The sequence below is a fragment of the Bombus vancouverensis genome, chromosome 13, assembly GCF_051014615.1.
Source record: "Bombus vancouverensis nearcticus chromosome 13, iyBomVanc1_principal, whole genome shotgun sequence".
NCBI classification, from domain to species: domain Eukaryota; kingdom Metazoa; phylum Arthropoda; class Insecta; order Hymenoptera; family Apidae; genus Bombus; species Bombus vancouverensis.
Window position 1 is genome coordinate 794,203 of NC_134923.1, and position 21,462 is coordinate 815,664.

The following is a 21,462-nucleotide window of genomic DNA, read 5'->3' on the forward strand; positions in this document are numbered from 1 at the left end:
TTTGTACCAAAGGTGTTCGTCCTTAGTCTCAGTGCCTCTATAAACCTTGATGGCTTGACCAAATTATACTTCTTCAACCACACGTTGCCGATCTTTTCTCTTGAAAAGTCTTTGACTCCTTGGCCCTGACTCCTCAGTTCGGACCACTGTTTTACGTGTTCTCTCTTTAGCCTCTTTCTCGCTTTCTCAATGTCCTCAGAAATGGCCGGCCAATTAATCTTTAGGGAGTTCGCTATTTTCTTTAATTTTTTCTTCCTCGTCGCTTATCAAGCTAGATGCCACTGAATCCAGTGAGTTCTTTTGCACTGTTTAGGATACCGAGTTTCACAATGTGTTCAAACCTCGGTAACCCTAATCCTCTGCATGCTTTCGGAGCATAGAAGAAACCAGTGACTGTTGAAGGCACCAGATGTATGGCCTTAATTTCTTGCCTGACTTCGCTTTTCAATATTCTCAAGACACCGTCGCTTGGTGGATTATTCAATAGATTATAAATCTAGCGAGTGAAGATGTAATTCACAATTAATTCTATTTTCTGGCATGGCTTAAGAGAAAGCTTTCTGACTCTTCTCACCACGCTCAGAATTTCCGGACTATTATGTCACAGTCGATACCCTTCCAAGGCCCCATTTTGGCACCTAAATATCTAAAGGCTTGCTCCGGGTCAATAGTTGATATCTGAGCTTTTTCTAATTTTATTTTAGGGTCTTTGACGAACCACGTGCCCTTTTCAGCGACTACCTGGAACTCTTGAATTTTTTCTCTCGAGATAGACATTCCCAGGCTCTTCGGGTATTTGTGGAGCGTATCCACCTGACATTGTGCCTCCCTCTCATCTTCACCCATCAAAACGATGTCGTCAGCGAAAGCCAAGATTGGGACTTTGTCTTTATCATTTACATTTATGCCACTGGTTTTCTCCTCTATTTCATCCAACAGCGGTTCCAGACCCTCGCTGCACTGCGTAGGGTCGCTACATTTCGGTATATGGCATCTCGCTCCCACAACTTATGCATCTCCATTGAATGAGGGTATCCATATGACGCAAACTAAGGTGCTTATCTAGGTCCCTCAACGTCATAAAGAAAAGGTGGACTTCCGTTTTGTCGCAGACCGGACAAACGATCATATCCCCCATTAATGGGACCAAAATCTTAAAGCAACTAATGTCCAGGAACATAGTCCAGTCGTCAACTACGTCCCATCTGAAGCGGATAAATCCGCCACAGCGCTTCCGGGACCGAGGAGCGCTGCGTCCGAGGCTTCGTTATTATTACTATTTATTTTTAAAGAATGGTTTTCTTTCCAATCAAATAAGTTTCCAATCATTCCATCTGATAAACCAAATTCTTTCGAAGTCGTTAACAATTACCATCAAAGGAACATGTTACGTCGCGTAACACTCTACCTAGCCGAGGCCACACACCACGGGCAATATGGCAACCAGATGTCTTCGGATACTCGCAGAGTATCCTCCATAGTTTCAAGTACCTTCCATAAATCGCATAGGTTTCCTAGAAAAGGTCCTTCAAACCAAACAAACATCTGTTTCCGAAGAATTTCCAAAGACTATTGTCTACCACGGCTTAACTAGGGAAAGTTAGTTTTTCTCACGTACGCTGCAACCTTCCTCCCACTAACCACTTTCTCTCGAGGGCGGTTAAGACCCTTCGTTTAACCAATTAACAACGAAGCCTATTCCCTCACTCTCTTAACTAACATCGGCACCAACAAATCCGATGGTCCCGTGCGCTAGACACACCCATCCTTAGCTTTCCTCCGACACAGCATCGTCTTCCAAGACAGTACTGATTTTACATCCTTCGAACGGTCAACATCCTTCCACCGGGTATACACACCCGCAGATCAGTCACTCACTCATCTCGTACATACGCACCATCGCAACTGCCTTCGTTATAAGTTGTTGGAATAAACGGTGAAATATAACTTACTCTACTGTGTCATATGCATTTAACCACCTCTGTTATCTTAACCGAAACAGGGGAACGACTACTTCGCGGCGTCGAGTCACCGAATCGTAGCGAGAATTTACGCCTCTCGCTGACGCGTTTTCCTCGCGACCGCGTCTCTCCGCGAACGGTCGTAACAGAACAGATTCCTTTTATATTTAAGGTCTCCAATGTATCACGCTATAAACCGTTGGTCGGCAAGCCGACTTATTAAATAAATGTTGTTTTCCGCTCCTTCATCACCACACTCCGTTTAACTATGAACGCCGCTTGCGGGCGACAAATCCCCACGCTGACGCGGCGCATATGTTACCGGCGGTACCACTGGGAGGTAGGCATGCCGTTAACAGGCATTAAGAGAGTCATAGTTACTCCCGCTCTTAAAAACTGAAACACAGACGGTTGGTGGCCGTCGAACACTGGTACCGATTCGATTGCGTCTTTTAACTTAATCGGTTGCGAGTTACCCTTGATCGTGTCACGTCGATTCGGGGTAATTTCACGTTCCGCACGCAAGGTGAGAAATTCGTACTTAAATTTTGATTGTTATTAGAAAATTTATTGAACACTGACAGAGTAACGATACAGAATGGTCAAACAGCACAGAAAAGAATGTTGAGCAACGACTCGAGACGTACTTTTTTATATCAAGGACCCGGCTCCTGTGGAGGGGCTATCGCTGGATGCAGGTCACATAGGGTTTCTATTACTGCTTAGCCACCATTTTGCTGGCCAAGGTATGTGAGATATAATTATCCTTTCGTTGCGTTCTCACGACCATCGTGACAATCGCTCTGGTCTCTCGCGGTGTTATCGGCGATGATGCAGGTATTTCAGTTTCGTTATCTGCGCGTTTTCCTCTAATTTAACAACCCTTTAGCTCATATCGGTTAATACGCGAAAATGTTCATCCCACGCTTTCACTTTTTCTGACAACGTCAAGAACGTATCCTCACTCAGTGAGTCTCGCGCAGTCGACGTGTTTTCTGTTTATTTTGTCATTAGTCGTAAGAACTTTATTCCTCCGTGGAGCGTATTCCACCGCTGCCACCACAAATTTTATATCTGTATATATTATTACGTTCTATTTAGTTGCCGACGACAAGGTAGCGTTAACTGACGTTTAATGCAACTGCCAACAAGCTTCACTTTCGGCTAACCTGCTATGTGCGGGAATACTGGCACGGGAGAGGATTAAAGTTGTTCGAAAGTAAATTTACAATGTGTAATGATTTATTCAAATCTTACACGATTTCGATATTGACAATTAACTGGCAGACTGACAAGATGGTGATCCTTCGGTTGACAAGATGATGAATCTTCGGTTGACAAAATGATAACTAACTCTTCGAATGGTAATTATTCGGTTGATGGACGGTAATTAATTAATATTATTCAATAGACGAACGATAATAATTATTATTACTCGATACGAACGGTAAATATTCTCACTGACTTCTCTGAGTCGCTACATTTATATCCGTCGGAGATGAAAGAACGTCGGGGTCTTTCTTCTGAAAATGTTTGGGAAGATCCCAACGTTTGTTCAACTGCCGACTTTGTTTCCGATTTAAATTGTCGTAATATCGCTGTAGAAACATAATTAGGCAAATATAAAGACATAGTTAGATAAGTTTTCGCAAGATATAGATTTTAGCGGCCTTAACTGCCTTTCACTTCAAATACTGTAAACACGGTTTCAAATAAACGTTTTAAATTACCTTGATTTGAAAGAAATTAAATTTTACTTTCGCGCTACGGATCATGCGGGTCGCGGGACGTGACAGAGGCATTATTTTGCTAAATGAAGAGTGATAATATAATGCATTCAAATGTTGTCGATGGCAATTCATAATCTTAAGAATTGTCTTGTTTCCTCAACTGAAGTTGATTTCCATTTTTCTTGTAACCTGGAAAATCCCCGTGTACCATATGACAAACAAAGCCCGAGCATTTGTCCAATTCGCAATGTTCTACATGAGATTATCGTCAAATATTAAATCAAATGTATTTAGAATCGAAGCATTGCTTGGAAGATTTATTTTTAGTTCTTCCTTTCCTGCAAAATTACGTAAAACGGATCAATGTTTGCTTTTCTCCAAATAACTATTATGAGAATTATCACAATCTTCATCAAGAGGACCATCATTTTTTTTTATTTTATATTGAAAAGTTTTTCGCCGGAAATCCTAGAAGTTTTGGTAGGATGGAATATTTAAGTTGCCTGAAAGATGAAGAAAGGTTGTGGAACAAAATGGTACTTATATGTAGTATCTAAATAGTCTAGAATAAGAATAAGAAAGGATGTTCTATTTGAAGTGAAGTTTAGTTTTATTTTAACGAGCAATACCCAATCCAAGAACTGATTATAATATCTTCGTACGTCTTATTCTAACACTCGGCTTACAACTTCTGTCTTCCCAGGTCAAAAAAGTGCTGACCCTCAACCCTCGCACCCTTCTCCCACTCATACTCACTACTCATTTAGCTTTGACGTCACCAAGGCATACACTCTTACTTACATTCTCTCTTTCTCTCTTCCCCAGCACTCTTATGATTCTTAGTTTATACTCTAAATTTACAACTTATACTATCCCCAGAAAACTCGAACTTAAATATTTGATAGACCAAGCGTATACCCCCTTTTTTTATATTACATATATAATTCGACAAATGTATATCGAATTGAAATGTAAATCGGAATGAATTTTCCGGGCAACTCAATACGAATTTCAAATGAACCTGTAATGCCTCCATCATATTTCCTGCTTTCATCACTTAAACTATCATATTCGTTTGTTCTTCGCTAAGGGTCTCCTGGATATGAAAATTTACTTATTAATTTATGATGGTTATGTATTATATTATAATAATATATATTCTAGACTGCTTACATATCTGTTATGTATTTTTGCAATTGCAAAACTAGGTAGTTTTAGAGAACACACAGGGAGACGAGTTAATACTTTGTCGTAATAAATTTTTTTAGCGATATAATATAATCTTAGATCACACGCGCTGGTTATAGATTTGAGCGTTTTCAACCATACTTGCCAAGTTCACGGTAGAATTCATTTGTTTATGCAGAGATAACAAAAATTGACTATCTTCGCATATCTATGATTCTGAGCTCTGAATGAAAATCGATGCATCATAACAGTGTGACGCTGGTAGTGAACATGTTAAGAGAATCTTAATTAGCCTAGGTCCTGTTTTTAATATTTGATTTTATTCGACTGCATTTGGCCTTCTTTCATTTACTAGCCGTCGGTTTTTCTTAATCGCTACGTAAGCACGTATTGCCGTCGGGTATGTGTCGCTATTGAGTTTTACTGCCTCGGTTCCCATTGTTGATATGACATACGGCCAGCATTACAGTTACGTAATTATTTCATTCTAACCACTTCTAGTTAATTGAGACTGAGACAATAGATCATGAGAGTGTGGTGTATTCACAAGTGATACCCTCCTTTCTCTCGTGGGTTATTTACATTTTCCATTTCTGCTGCTATATTTTTATTGATTGTGATATAATGTGACACTACGTTTGATGTACGGTACAAGAAGCAATGAGAACATTCTCAATATTATATTTTTTACGAGTTTCTATTTTCCAAATGTTATATTTTATAAATGACATACATGTGGAAAAGATGGGAAAGTTATAGAAGGAAATCTAAATAGAATGTTGTCATATTGTTTGTTGATTACTCTTAAGGTGCTTTGAAAGCAAAATGATAGCGTATATCTCTACAAAATATTTTACTGTTTTATTTCTCATTAAATTTTGCAAGTAAATCAATTAGTTTATCAAAATAAGACTATATATACATTACAAATAACTATTTCGTCATAAAAATTACAAAATTTATTAACAGGTATTGAAACATGGTAACACAATCCTTAGAAAGGTCTGTAAAATATAACACAAGAGTGAGCAGAGCGCAGTCGCCGGTATTAACAAAAAAGGCTATGCTAAAATAGTAGGTCGTATTAAACGATCTTTCATTAAACGTTCAACGTTTTCTGCAACGATGTAAACATTTGAAACATTCAACACTGAAACACTGGATCTTATTCGCCTCTCACCGTAGAGGAAAACTCTAGAAATTACGAAAGTACGTTATGCAGTGTAGCAAGTATTGAAGAAAGAATGTAGCGATGAAAAATAATTTGACTGCAATCCGTTAGATGGGCGATATTGTAGAGTATCCACGAAGTTCCTAAGAATCATGCAGTACTAAACGATTATTGAGATAAAAGAAAAGAAGAAGAGAACTGGAAAAATTAGAAATGATATACTTGTGTTACGAACTCTGAGATGGAAACAGAAACAGAAAGAAGATGCACGTGATACGTTTAGAATATGCACATGCTGGGTAGTGGAGAAATGATACATATGGATATATAAAAGGAAAAAAATAATATCGGATGGATTCTTTCGTTCGTGCACTTAGATCAGCTGACCATGTGGTTAGTATGAATTTCTGTAATAACGTCATTGGAAGGAATGGAGCTAATTACTCCTGTGCGATATGAAACGTAGCATACACCAACATTCTGATCATGGAAAATTTCATCATTTTATAGACGAATGTATTTGTATGATTTGAATGTACGATTATCTCTAAAGAAATTACGTGTAGAATTTTAACATTTTTCAGTCGGCATAAAAATTATGCAATGTGATCCAGCAACAATAATATAAAATTATATCAAGTTGTAGTGTATCTGGACGAAAAAACGAAATATTTACTTGTCTAATATTCACAAATAAAACTATACAATTGTGAGATAGATCGTAATCGGACGAAAATGTTGTACGATTCAAAAGAGTTTGTTAAAAAAAGTTGAAAGAAGTTTGGTTTACTACATCATGTGAAACAAGAAAGTATTCACATAATGACAACTCCGAGGTTCTACTTCCCGGGATTATGGGATTTGGAGGTCTAGTTCTACTCCACAAATCCTCGCAAAGCCTCTTCACTTCCCTTGCCTCTGGCGGTTGCCTGCCTGGTTCTAAATAAGCCCAGTGATTGTTGATAAGTACATCAGCCAACTTCCTTGTCATACTTTAAAGATTTCCTGACAGGGCGTGTTCGCGTAGCTCCGTACACTGTCCGTGTGTACAAACAGTACGCCGCGAGAGTAATCCAGATGTCGTCACATAGGCAGACGCCACCCGCCACGAAGGCAAGGATGGTTCTGTAACCCTTGAAAACACAAAAGCCTGAAAAAGGATCAGAGGCGTCAACCCCCAAAAATCCGAGTGTAAGCGCTACACCGGAAAAGCAAAACAGCTATAAAGCTACGCTATAAATTATAATACAATTTGTATAGTGAAATTCATCAGTACGTCTCAACTGAACAGATGTATTGCGTAACAGTTACTTATCACTAAAGCACAGATGTCAAACCCTATCGAATTTCATTGTCAATGCCAGTATTATTTTAAAAATAATATAAATAGCAAAAATGAAAAGTAAACAATTTTTAACGTCTGATAATTTAATAAGTGGAATATATAACGCTCCTTTTCTCTCGATCTGTTTGGCAATAATTTTATTCACTAATTTTTCGAGAGCTTCAAATATGGTCCCCCTGCACTCAAGACTGTAAATAGACAACGTGCAAAGAAAATTCTGATACCACATAATCAAAAAGGCTTTAAGTGAAAACATACATGGCGCCAACGCCCTGGCCGCGCAGAGTGCACTCGTTCCCGCCAGATCACGAAAGTTAAACAGCGCCGGGAACGGATAGTATTTGGATGGGTGATCGCCTGGGAACTCCTTGTGGCGTTGGAGAAGAGCGCTGCCCCCCCCCCACCATGGGGTTCGGGCTTGGGCGCTGTCGGCTAAGCGCCTCGGGGCCGCCAAGCAGTCTGGTAGGGAAACCGGGCTGCCTGGCACCGTGGCTCCAGCGACGAGGCGGGGTGTGACAATGGTCACACACCGGCCCTATCAGCGGTGGTATTAGGCGCGCGGGGGAGAGGCCCCGTTGCGACGCTCACACCGGTTCCCGGGCCTCTCTCGATCGCAGCCGGGATGGTTATCGTGGAGGTGTTTTAGTCGGTTGGAGTCCGACACTACCACGTCGCCTTCCTCAAAAGCGGCCTGGCTTCCGTGCGGATTTCCTCCACTTAAAATAAAAAAAAAAGAAGTGAAACATACATACATGCCTGTATGATAATTGCAACTGCTCACGAATACAATTTCGACTCGGATTTGAGAATTCTATAAGATATCATTTTAAACTATACTAAATATATAGTACGCTGTTTCGCGTATCTAGAAGATATCTTTAAAATGACGGACCTACCAAATTAAACTCAGACTGTTTTCTGAAACTACTTAATCAAATGAAGCATTGGTTCATAATAGTAAATCCAGGCATCAGAAATTTACTCCGTATGAAGAAAGTCCATCGAACTAGGTGTATCTATTACCGTTACGAAACATATATACTGCAATAGGAACACTCCTAAGATGATAATGCTCGAAGGAAAACACGTCAGAATCGCTGTCTCTCAAATCCATTCAATGAGTAAGTGACGAATGAAGATGCGTATTAAAGATATGTGCAAGTACCCGTAAAGTGGTGAGACGTTCGGATAAGCTTGTTCGATGAAGATCAGCTACATATTCTGTTCGCGGGTGAAGAAATGCGCGCCTAAGTGGGTGAAAAAGGAAGGGGAAATAAGGACAATACAAAGAGTTAATGAATGTGAGGAAGAGAAGCTAAATCTCAAAATAAGGAACAAGAAGAAACAAGCTACTTACAATGACACCGTTGCTAATCATCTGTTCTCGATGACAATTGCCTGTACCACCGCCCTTGTTGAATACTTTAGCAGTACTAGTATATTTGAGCATATTATATTATATTTCGATGTACACTACCTTTTCGACCACTTATTTCCGTGATTATGACTGAAGAACAAACAGAATATACTTATCGCAAATTAAATTTAAGCAAGAAGAAACTTTTTGCGATGTTAACTCCAAATGGGAAAATATGTATATATCAGCATGGATCATGACCTCCCTACTTTTACATTAAGTGTTTTGAGAAGTTGTATTTCTAAGCATGGCATGGTTTTCGTTGAAAGGAATAATTTCATAGAAGGAAACTTCAAATAGTGAAAGCGTCAAATTATATAGTTCTGGAAGAATAATATAATTTAACATGAAAATATTAAAAAACTGAGTACATCGAAATATAATAGATACTTTCAATAATATGATATAATTATTCACAGTGACTAACGCGTGTAGCGGCACAGGAGTCAAAGGACGACGCGAATCGAGAGCCACTCATGTCGTTGTTTGGCTCGGGTCATTGACACAGCCTTGATGCATGAAACGTAATGACAAATAAACTTCGGGCAAAACGATGTCGCCGCTACATGCAACCGTCGAATAAAGACGAATTTGGATTTTCCGACCTCCCCCGACCAGTATAAATAAACGGACTCGATCGCGAGCAGGGCAGTACATACCGAGTATCTATCAGTTAGCAATCAGTTATCAATCAATTATCAGTTAGTCGCGTGAAACAGTATCTAACAGTATCTACAGTATCTCGAGCATTAACAAGTATTTATTCGCGATTTCATTTTGCGATTTATACTTTGTACTAATGTCTCACGTATACAGGCTGTACATTAATTTATCATTTTAAATATGTTCGACGGTTTCAACAACGAGCAATCTAAGTTTCTACACACATTCAATTAATAAAAACATCGAGTTAATTTTTTAACCTTAGAGGTTTTTATCTAACACGTGTTCATGTGGAAATCATTCGATCACGTGTGTCTGTACGATATAATATTATTCGTATATATTTCACTACCATGTAGTACAATGCATTTTCTAATAACACAGCACTACATGTTTTAAAATAACGAAGTACTGCTTGGTTCGAAATAGCGTATGACTATGTATATCGATATAATTGTTACGACCGTTCGCGGAGAGACGCAGTCGCGAGGAAAACGAGTCAGCGAGAGGCGTAAATTCTCGCTACGATTCGGACAATCAACGCCGCGAATTAATCGTTCCCTTGTTTCGATTAAGATAACAGAGGTGGTTAGAATGAGTTTAACATTGAATTAACAAGATTAACATAAACTTGTATATTTGACAATATTTAAAAATAATATAATGAACACGCCACAAATTATTTAACGATTATACATGTCGGATTGGCACTGGGAATGGGGTTGTGGGCGTCAAATGAATCTTCTCGAGGATTAGCCATTGATACGGTACACACAGGCGTAGTTTATTGCAATGATAGAATTATTACAGTCTTGACAATTGATCACGGCGGTTCGGCACTCGCGACACTAGTGACGATGCTCTCGGGCTCAATAACGAATCCGCGGCCAACGGGATGACAACAGAACGTACTCACAAAGTCTAAGTCTGGTTAAAACGTGAAATAACCACTGATCGCGAAGGCGTTACTCCTTAATCGATGAGATCGCGAGCGAGAATGCCTTTTCCGTCCCGATGATGCCACAGAGGAAAACTATAACGGGATGTGTCTAAGGATACGAGATCATCGGATTCGTCGAGAAAAGCCTTCGTTCAGAAAGTAAGGGAAATTGACGTTGCTGCTAATTGGTCAATCTCCATATCGGTGGTTAGAAAAAGATGCTAGCCGCCCTCGAGGGAAAGTTGCTAGTGGGAGACGCCGCTCGTTGAAAAATATGTCTTCCCTATCTTCCCGTAGTTGGGACAAAGACTGTTTGTCTGTTTGAAGGACTTTAGTTAACTAAACCTTAAGATTTATAACGGGCCCTCGGGCTAGCCGAACATGTACTGCGGAGACGCATCGACATCTGGCAATCATCTTACTCGAAGAATAGGGTCTGCGTGTGGCGAGCCACGGGACAGAAACCGTTGGAATGTTTACTGTCGCGTGTCGCCACGAATATTTCTTTTAAGGAGACCTATAGAATTACTCCATACCTTTGTTAGGCAAAGCGTTCATCCCTTGACCGCAGCTACGTTGGGCGACAGACTGTCACCTCGAGCCAAAGCTCACCGTCACTAATCTCGAACAATTACAATCGGATTGAATAACTACAATAGTTTAGTTACAGTTATAGTAGACTTTAGATTGCAATGTTGCGGGGCTATCCAAAGGTTCCGGTGTCCTTTCATCTCCGACATATAGATATACATGTATATGTGACGAAATATACTAAAGCAATATTGACCCTTTGTCGCTGAAAGTATCAAACTACAAAACTTCCTTTCAAATTTTCAGAATAAGGAAATCAGGATCATGATAAATAATTGGAACATAATTAAAAATAATATATCTTCTCTATAAGATAATGAATACATTGGTTCATTTAATTTTTATGGATATTCAAACGCTTCTGTGAAATAAAACGTCAAGATCATAGAGTATAAAATTCATAGCTATGAAATAACTAAAACTCTGATGTATTATTAAAAATATACGTTAGGTTGTATGTAGTGATACATACAAAGATTACATGTACAAACCCATAATTAACACAATGCTACCGCAACCATTCTGCAATCTACCTTGCCCAAAACACTCTTCCAGTCACCTCCAAACTCTTCAATTCTCTCCACCTAACCACCCACAAACCATTCACAAACATGCAATTCTCGACAAAAGAACTTATCGTCAGTTGTCCTTAACATCTCGTTCATTCATTTGGTCCCTATCCCCCTATTTCCTCCCACTGCGATGATCGCACTACATTTTTCCACGTCTCTATTCTATTCTCTGGATGACCTGAATTCTCGAGCAGTCGAGTGACGATTGATCTGTACAATTTATCGATTTCTTTTTACTACAGACATGCAAGAAATTCCGTGTTGGAGAGCGATGTTGCGAGTTCGAGTGCCTGGACCATCTGAAGAACGTTACCGGAACTGGTATAGTTTATGTCGTTGATGATAAGAATTCCTCCACAACTCAGCAACAAGAGCTACTCTGGGTGATGAGCTTAATGGTGCTGTTGCGGCTATTTTAATTTTTCAACAGGGATCCAGATGGCGCCGTTGACGAAATTCTTTCATTATAAACGTCAACGATCAACATCAGCCATGAGGGAACGAAGAAGGTACGCTGTAACGTGTCTGAGTAATTATACCTCGAGGAGTACATACAGTTATGTAATGAAGATTCGTATGTGAGTGTTTGTTTTCTTATTTCTTTTCCCTTTGTTTCATTTGAATGGATTTTTGTACTCAAAGAGCGAGGTAAGATTACGTCAGATACGTTTTTACATATGCTAAAAAAATGGAAAATGATGATGATGAATCAATGACACGTAGAAAATTATAATCTATTGTATTGCTGTTATCTAATGGTGTTGTAGTTGACTGTATGGTGGATGTATCTAATGGTGTTGTAGTTGACTGTATGTTGTTCAATATTGCTATGAAACTCTTCTGATTCATTGTCACTTATACGAAGGATGGAAGTATACGAAATTGATAAAATTATTAATAATATTTACGAAGAGAAAGTAAACTGTTGGATATATGACAAAATAATTCTATTTTAAATAAGAGACTGGTCAGCGTGGTTATTTTGTTTACAAAATCAAACGAAATTAATGAATGTAATGGTAAGGAAGTAACTATAAGTGGCTGTTAAACTATTTTTATGCTTGAAAAGTAATTCGCAAAGTAATGTAAAGCAGTACTACTGAGTTGTACATAACCTCTTTCAGAATTTGTTCTTAACCTCTTGCTTCATAACTTCCTTAATTATACTCTTCAAACTTATTGACTACTTCGATGTTGTTACGAACAGAAACTGATAAAATATTAATCTTAAATATAGATTGAAATGAAAGCTTGTCACGTAAATATATATATATATGTACTACTTACTCAAACTATGGATCACATAACCTATACAAAAAAAAAAAAAATTATTGTACACTATAAAGCAAGAGGTTAAATCTTTAATTTGTTAAGAATTAAATTTTTTATTGTAACTGCGAAAATTATAAAAGTACCAAGCGAAGCAAGTACGGAATATATGCGGAATATGAATCGCTCAACGAACCAAAGAGCGGCTCAGTGACAAAATTAGTAAAGTAAAGACCACAAATATTACAACATTACATTCTACCACAAAATAATTCTCTATACAAAAAAGGTACACAGCAAATCGATTTTTCACAACGATAAGAGTCAACAGAACCAATCAAGACCAGGCGAGACTCTCATAAGACAACGATATCAGAGGGATCAAATCAGCGACTTCCATCTATGTTACAGAGTATAGTTATCAAGAAAAATTGATCTTTTCATGAAAAGTATGGTAATGATACTCTTATAATACATTGTATATCTGGCAGTCGGATGTGCCCGTGGCCATCGGAAATGTAAAGACGACGCTTTTAGAAAGTGATAGCGCCATCGCGTTTTAAAAACGCGTTAGAAGAAGGACGGTTTCGCTATCCAAGGCGAATCGAAAAGTGTGCGTGTTGCGAGAATCAGAGTTGATCGAGACGTCGAAGCATAGAGTCGTTAGAATTGAGTAGCGAGTGTTGTCGAGTGTTAGAGTTGCTAGTGAGAGAGAGAGAGAGAGAGAGAGTTACTAAATAGTTGTCAAGTTATTTGTTGTAAATACGAGCGTTGCATTTAGTTTTCCTGTTAATCAAACATCGTTTCTCTGTCTAACTAATATCTGTATTTTCAATCCATTATTAATATATTCCGATATTACACCTTCCATAAATCGCATAGGTTTCCTAGAAAATGTCCTTCAAACCAAACAAACATCTGTTTCCGAAGAATTTCCAAAGACTATTGTCTACCACGGCTTAACTAGGGAAAGTTAGTTTTTCTCACGTACGCTGCAACCTTCCTCCCACTAACCACTTTCTCTCGAGGGCGGTTAAGACCCTTCGTTTAACCAATTAACAACGAAGCCTATTCCCTCACTCTCCTAACTAAAATCGTCACCAACAAATCCGATGGTCCCGTGCGCTAGACACGCCCATCCTTAGCTTTCCTCCGAGACAGCATCGTCTCCCAAGACAGTACTGATTTTACATCCTTCGAACGGTCAACATCTTTTTAACCGGGTATACACACCCGTAGATCAGTCACTCACTCATCTCGTACATACGCACCAGCGTAACTGCCTTCGTTATAAGTTGTTGGAATAAACGGTGAAATATAACTTACTCTACTGTGTCATATTCATTTAACCACCTCTGTTATCTTAACCGAAACTGGGGAGCGACTACTTCGCGGCGTCGATTCACCGAATCGTAGCGAGAAGTACGTATCGTAGTTTATGATTTGCAACAGAATCCCTGCATCAACGCAGGTTCGCGAAACATACAACTTCACGCACCAAATATCGATTACAGTCGATTATAGACTGATTTTGTAAAGAATAAAAAATTGTGATTCTATTTAAAAACGATCGTGTCAGACTCAAGTGATAAGCGATATATATTTCAGCGATATATATATTCAGATTTCACCATCACATAAACGGTGCTATTGGAAACGTTTCACAATAGACGTCTTATAAGCGCCTGCGATGTCCGTCATATGTAAAGCTATACCACTGAATCACGGCCGCCATTTAGTGATTAAGGTCGATCACTTAGAGCTGTTAATCCGACATAATGGCGAGCAATACATCCAAGACATTATTGGAAACACAGTTACAGTTTAATTTCATTGAGCTTATTTGCAAATAAATGTGTACAATATATTTTAGAGATTTTAAATATTATTGCTGACTAAACTTCGCGTCTGCGTATCATCTTTCTTTAACTCGTATACTCGTAAATATTAAACACGTTTCTATAGGTACATAGGAAGATTTATAACAAAATACTCTATATAAATTCAATTCTTATTGTATATTTCGTTCCTACTTACCTCACCACTCCTGAGAATCGTAGATATACTTGTACCAACTTTCGTCGAAGTACCTATTTATACCATCGCCTTGTCATTTCACTTACAATTATCTATTATATAATATGTTTTATCGCACATTACCGATAGTTGTGCTACTAAAATTTACAAAACAGCAATAGCGTGGTAACAGAAATGAATACTTTCGCGCGTACAACATTACATAAAAGTAACCTTTGCGGTGAAAACTGCTCGTGTTTGCGTGTGCAACTATAATTCATCTTAAAAGTCATTGATTTGTAGGCACCGAATTATCAGAAATCAACCACGTAAATCTTAAGAATCTTCTACTTGTACGCTTGATGGTTAACTAAGAGATGCCACTCAACGATGCCCATTTTTACGAAAATTTCGCAATGCTCCAACAGTGATACTTCACGCTCGCGCTATCATACGTTAACAGTATGTCGTACCTCTCTGTATATAATATATACGCACTCGAGAGAGAGACTGATACATCGTTACTCTTTTTTCGGGAATCAATCTCTTCTTTGCCATATTCTAGCCACGGATGCTCCGTATTTTCCTACGAATGGAATTCCCTTCGTTGCCACGTTCCCGGAATCGAGCAAATATCTTAGGACGCAACTAATCAGAATATTCTAAGTTATGATTTACCATTATCAGATTTTTTACGTCAGAGGAAATGCCTGTGTCGTTGTCTAACTTAATAGTTACCATTCCATAATCACTCAAAGGAACAATGTTAAGATCGTATAAACCATGATATTCTATCTTACTGTGAAGATACCCAGTTATATTATCCAACTGGATAAGAATATCACAAAATTCAGGTCCTTTTATTCCAATCACATGACCATGATAATGTGACATCAATCGCATCTCAACCTACAACAGAGATAAGACATCGAGCTCCGACGTTCGAACACGATCCCACATCATAACCTACACCAAGCCCCTCAGCATCCTCAAACCAAAAGGCATATAAGCCGAGACTTCAGCCAGCTCGGGCAGTTCTTGTTCTAGTTTCTGTTCTTGTGCAGCCCCTTTCTCTCCGGTTCAGTGCCATTCTGTTCTTGTAAGTGCTAAATTTATAATAAAGTTCGATAAAAGAAAATTAATAGTTGGGTTACGACTCAGCCTTCTTTTCTCTTACAATCCAAGTGTCAATTTTACGTTACAATAATCTTCAATGTAGCTCCTCAATATATAATATTCCAAAATTTATTGGATGTATAGGATGTACGAACCATGAAATTCTAACGCGAGCAATTGAACGCGCAAATAGAGGTCCTCTAGCATCCAGCACGTAATTCCTGTTATTTGTCACCGAAATTCAACAGTTCGATTCATCACGATGCTGCGTACGTGAAAAATATGGAAAAAGGAAGAAAACATCAGGCCAGAAACATTACAGTGTGCATTTCTTTCTTTTCTTTTTTCCTTTGAAACATATATGGCGTTAACGATATGTAAACAGGAATTCACTAACTGCCGATATTCTGTTTCATACTCTTCTAATTTTGTTTATATCAGATTCTCTATTATGATTAGACCGTGGATGTTTATATAAATTCGTAGCTTTATTTAACACTATTACAGAAATACAATTATGGAAATTGAACTTGAATAAAACTTTCTTTCACTCAATACAATTAAGTATCATAACTCATTTATTACGTTAATCCTTAACAATATAAAGAAAACTTTATTTCCAATATCTTTGCACATTATATTCGACGCAATCTGTGTATTTCTACACTTTTAAATTTACTATAAATGTACAATCTATTTATAACTCATCACAATGGTTTAGTTTAAATTACACGTTTGTAGAATACGTCTTACACTTGTCACCAGAGGGCCATCGATATCAACATAGGGCTAGCGATGTTAATGCTTTCACACTAGTGGTCACATTGACACTGTTTGTTTCGATAAATATAACTTCCAACACAAGTTTTTCTATCCCAGTGTCTAAGGCAAAGGTCTGCTAGGTCATAGCCTTACTGAAGAGTCCGAACTAGCAGATCTCGGACGAAACACTATTTCTCTCTTCTCCATCTCCTTTATTTGACTACCCTACTCGTCCGTCCTCCCTCTTGCAGTGTGTAAGGCAAGATGGAGTGACAGAAAGGGAAGAGGATGATTGTAGCGTCGAAAAATTGCCCATGGGAGTGTGACATCAATCACATCTCAACCTACATCAGTGATAATACATCGACCCCCGACCTTCGGACACTTTTCTACATCATAACCTACACCTAGCCCCTCAACATCCTAAAACCAAAACGTAAATAAACCGAGACTTCACCCAGCTCGGGCAGTTCTTGTTCCTCTTCTAGTTGCTGTACTCATACAACCCCTATTCTCCGGTTCGGTGTTATTTTGTAAGTGTTTATAATAAAGTTTTATAAAGGAAAATAAGTAGTTGGGTTACGACTCAGCCTTCTTACTACCACCCAAGTACCAACTTTACGTGACAGGAGCCGCCTCGGACCTAAGACTGATAATATAGGACTTGGGTTAAGTAGTAGAAAGGTAGTCGCGATACACTGTGTGGTTTTTAATAGTTCTTACACACGGTGTGTACGCGAACCTTTCCCACCAAACTAGATTAAGAGTGGGGCCGCTCCACTGGGATACGTCGCAAGAGAGGGTAGGAGATCCGACCGGCCTTGGATACAGTGTCCGGCCGTGGGAGGGAGGAATCCGTCTTCAATGTCTCTGCCATGTACATAGCTTTGTTTCCCCCTCCTTCCATTGTGTCTAAGGCATGAGCCTGCTAGGTAAGCCTTACTGATGAGTCCACTAGCAGGCTCTGGACGAAACACACTTTTTTTCTTCTTTTTCTCCGTCTTCCTTCATATATCCGTGATAATTGTAGGCTGCTGGCTGTAGATGTCGCTTGCCGGGGTGTAGTACTGCTGTATTTTCTTCTTATTTAGATGTCGTGGAAGAAAAATCGGACTTTGGAGAAGTACGAGGCACCGGGATTTGAACCCGGGATCCGAACGTTTGTACTCTATGGCGCTAATCACTGCGCTGCCGTCGTCCGACACTAGTTGGTTTCGAGTGGTGAGATTTGCGTTCTCGTGTGCCGCCACGAGAGGAAATCTCAGTGTGGGTGTGCTTTCTGAACGAAGAACGCGGATTCGTTGTTCACACTTTTCGTTAGGAAAGTGAGGGTGCCCATTGATTATAGCCAACGTTAATGAATGAAGATAGGAGGAGGAAGCCTCCTACCAACGTGGCTCGTGGGTGACATTGTTTATTGGAAAAATAACTACCCGCTTTCTCCGTTATTTGTAAGAGTGCGCAATAAACCTAAGCATTGTTCTAAGGACCATCCATAAACCGAAAACACTTACAGGGTTAGAGATTCCTTCAAGCTATTAAGATTACGTCAAAGGATTCAGTTTATAGGATATAGTATGTAGTAGATCAGTATATAGTATAAAGTTTCAGACGGCGCACGGACCATCGTACGCGCCGTAACAGAGAGAGTTATAAGAATATACATAAAATGTAAATAAACATCGCAAAAGTAACTTAATTAGAAATGACTAGAATGTATGATGTATAATATAATGAATTCAAATTGTCTAAAAAATATTACAAATTTATAGAGATTTTACTATAAAATGTTTTTAACAGAAGCTGATACAGTTATATAGCATTTTCAAGCATTTACGAAGATTAATGTACGAAATTGAAATTAGCAATATTGAAGCGCGGTACTCGGAAAGACGAATGTACATGGATAATTGTATGCACTAATCAACGATACGGTTATAATTGCATGCTTGATAGAAAAATATCATCGTAAAATTGATATGATTTCATGGAATCGCGTCTAACTTGGTATCTCGAAAGTATCTTAAGCAAACTAATTAGCGTGCCTGTTATGTCTTTTAAAATGTAAATTAACATGTAACAAAGAAACCTTCATCAATTTGATTCGCTTCAAACTGCGCAAATAAGTAGTATAAATAATATTTGTGATAGATTTGGCATCAATTCCATGTTTCCTTTAATATTTGCCTTTAGAAAGTCCAATTCGTTTCACGATTATACAAATTACTAAAAAAATGTCTATATTAGTAATTTATTTATTTTGCATTAATCGTGACATGTTAGTTGCATTATGTTATATGTAAACTACCACAGAGGAAAAATGATAATCTTTCAGTTATTAGTTTTCTGATTTTAATGTCATTTTATGAGTACTTTAACACGAGATACTTATAAATGAAAACAACCAATTAGGTCTAAAAACATAAGCCTGTTACCAAGACTCTTATTAAATTGAACAAGCTTTTCAAAAATCGAACGTGTATATTAACGCGAACTTATTATTTGACTGATTTGACTGATTTGACTGACATCCGAAATTGGTGAGATCATATGAAATTTTGCTTTTCGCGGTTCGGTGTATAAGAACGCGTCACCGATTGCTCAACTTTCGATATAAAAAGCGGATCAAGTCTACCGGATTATCCTACAGACACGCGTTAATTAACTTTATTTATAGCCTGTTTGTAAAGGTGATTTAATTTCGATTGATTTTCGATAAGTTTTTGTTAGTTTACTCAGGTTAATTAATCTCCAATAAAATAGAAATACCAATCCGGTAGTATAATTGCTTTCTTGCTTATTACTTTTTTACTAATTAGCGATGCACGATTCCAGACCAGTAAATATTTTTCCATCGGGAGAAGTCTTACAATTAAATCTCGGTCTCGAATGGATTAAAATGAAATACATACTTGCAGCTTCAACATCTTCAATATCGAGGAGATTCAAACTTTACAAATAAAAGCGGCCTGTTCCCCTTTCCACGACAGACTCTCATACCATATCCGTTCTTATCCAGGCTTTTACTTGAAACCAGCAATGCGTTCATTTACAATTTAAATTTACCCGGACCATCCACTGAATCGTCAGCCCTTTATAAATATATAATGAACCCAGAACATGTGCCTGTGCCCCTGGTATCGACGCTTGTGATGTTCGTACCGGAACCTTCGCACAATTTCAATTTGTCACGCGTGAACATCGATTCTTCCAAGGGTCACAGCTTTATGCGGCTAAATCCTTTAGAACGATTAAAATGATACTAATGATATGGTATTTTTTACAAAGATTTAACATATCCATAAAATAGGAAGTTTCGTGCTCTACTATTTTATATTAATTATAAATTAATAAGTTTTATATGTGTTATTTATAGATCTAATAAATTTTGTATTGGTTTACAGCAGGTGCTCCGGGTATAAACAGACGACAAACGAACAAATAGAAATTCAAACTATTGTCGTTGTTTAACTCGCATGGGACTATAAGCTCGAATTGGACTTAAACGTTACGATCGTCGAGAATAATTACTATATATACCCTGTACGACGGGCAGAGAATCTTAAGTTATTAACGGCAATTCCTTTGTGCACAATTCAGGTTTATTAACAACCTGTAATGGATAATCATCGATGAACTCTTTTTGAATAAAGCTCACATTTATAAAGTAAACACAATAAAATACGACAGGACAATTGTAATCGATAAATAACATTTTATTAGGATATTATAAGAAGCTAAGATATCGAGTTCTAATTGTGAATATCAAGCGCTCGTCGTTCGAGGAGATTACCAATATTTTCTTCCTTAACAATATTAATTACGAAGTTTCGATACCATTTATGACATTAAGATCTCTTGATAAAGTTGTATCGTTAAAATCTTACTGTTCCTAGGGAAAATATATAGTTAATATATATAGTTAAATATATGTCGGAGATGAAAGAACACCGGAGCCTTTGGAATTTTGGATAATCCCGCAACATTGTAACCTAGAGTCTACTATAGCTGTAATTGAACAATTGTAGTTATTCAATCCGATTGTAATTGTTCGAGAGTTGTGACAATGAGCTTGGGCTCGAGGCGACAGTCAGTCGCCGAACGTAGCCGCGGTCACGGGATGAACGCTTTGTCTAACAAAGGTATGGAGTAATTCTATAGCTCTCCATAAAGAAATATTCGTGGCGACACGCGACAGTAAATATCCCAACGGTTTCTGTCCCGTGGCTCGCCACACGCAGGCCCTATTCTTCGAGTAAGATGATTGCCAGATGTCGATGCGTCTCCGCAGTACATGTTCGGCTAGCCCGAGGGCCCGTTATAAATCTTAAGGTTTAGTTAACTAAAGTCCTTCAAACAGACAAACAGTCTTTGTCCCAACTACGGGAAGATAGGGGAGACATATTTTTCAACGAGCGGCGTCTCCCACTAGCAACTTTCCCTCGAGGGCAGCTAGCATCTTTTTCTAACCACCGATATGGAGATTGACCAATTACCAGCAACGCCAATTTCCCTTACTTTCTGAACGAAGGCTTTTCTCGACGAACCCTCGATGATCTCGTATCCTTAGACACACCCCATTATAGTTTTCCTCTGTGGCATCATCGGGACGGGAAAGGCATTCTCGCTCGCGATCTCATTGATGAAAGGAGTAACTCTTTACGATCAGTGAATATTACGCGACCGACTTAGATTTTGTGAGTACGTTCATCTATCATCCC

The 21,462-nt window shown here is 38.5% G+C and overlaps 2 pseudogenes; one reads left to right on the forward strand and one right to left on the reverse strand.

Annotated features, from left to right (window-relative positions):
• The window catches only part of LOC143303539 (uncharacterized), a 100,171-nt pseudogene extending 93,130 nt beyond the window's left edge, over positions 1-7,041 (reverse strand).
• A 617-nt stretch (positions 7,042-7,658) lies between these two features.
• Positions 7,659-7,777, forward strand: LOC117157439 (5S ribosomal RNA; annotated as a pseudogene).
• Positions 7,778-21,462: the final 13,685 nt, after the last annotated feature.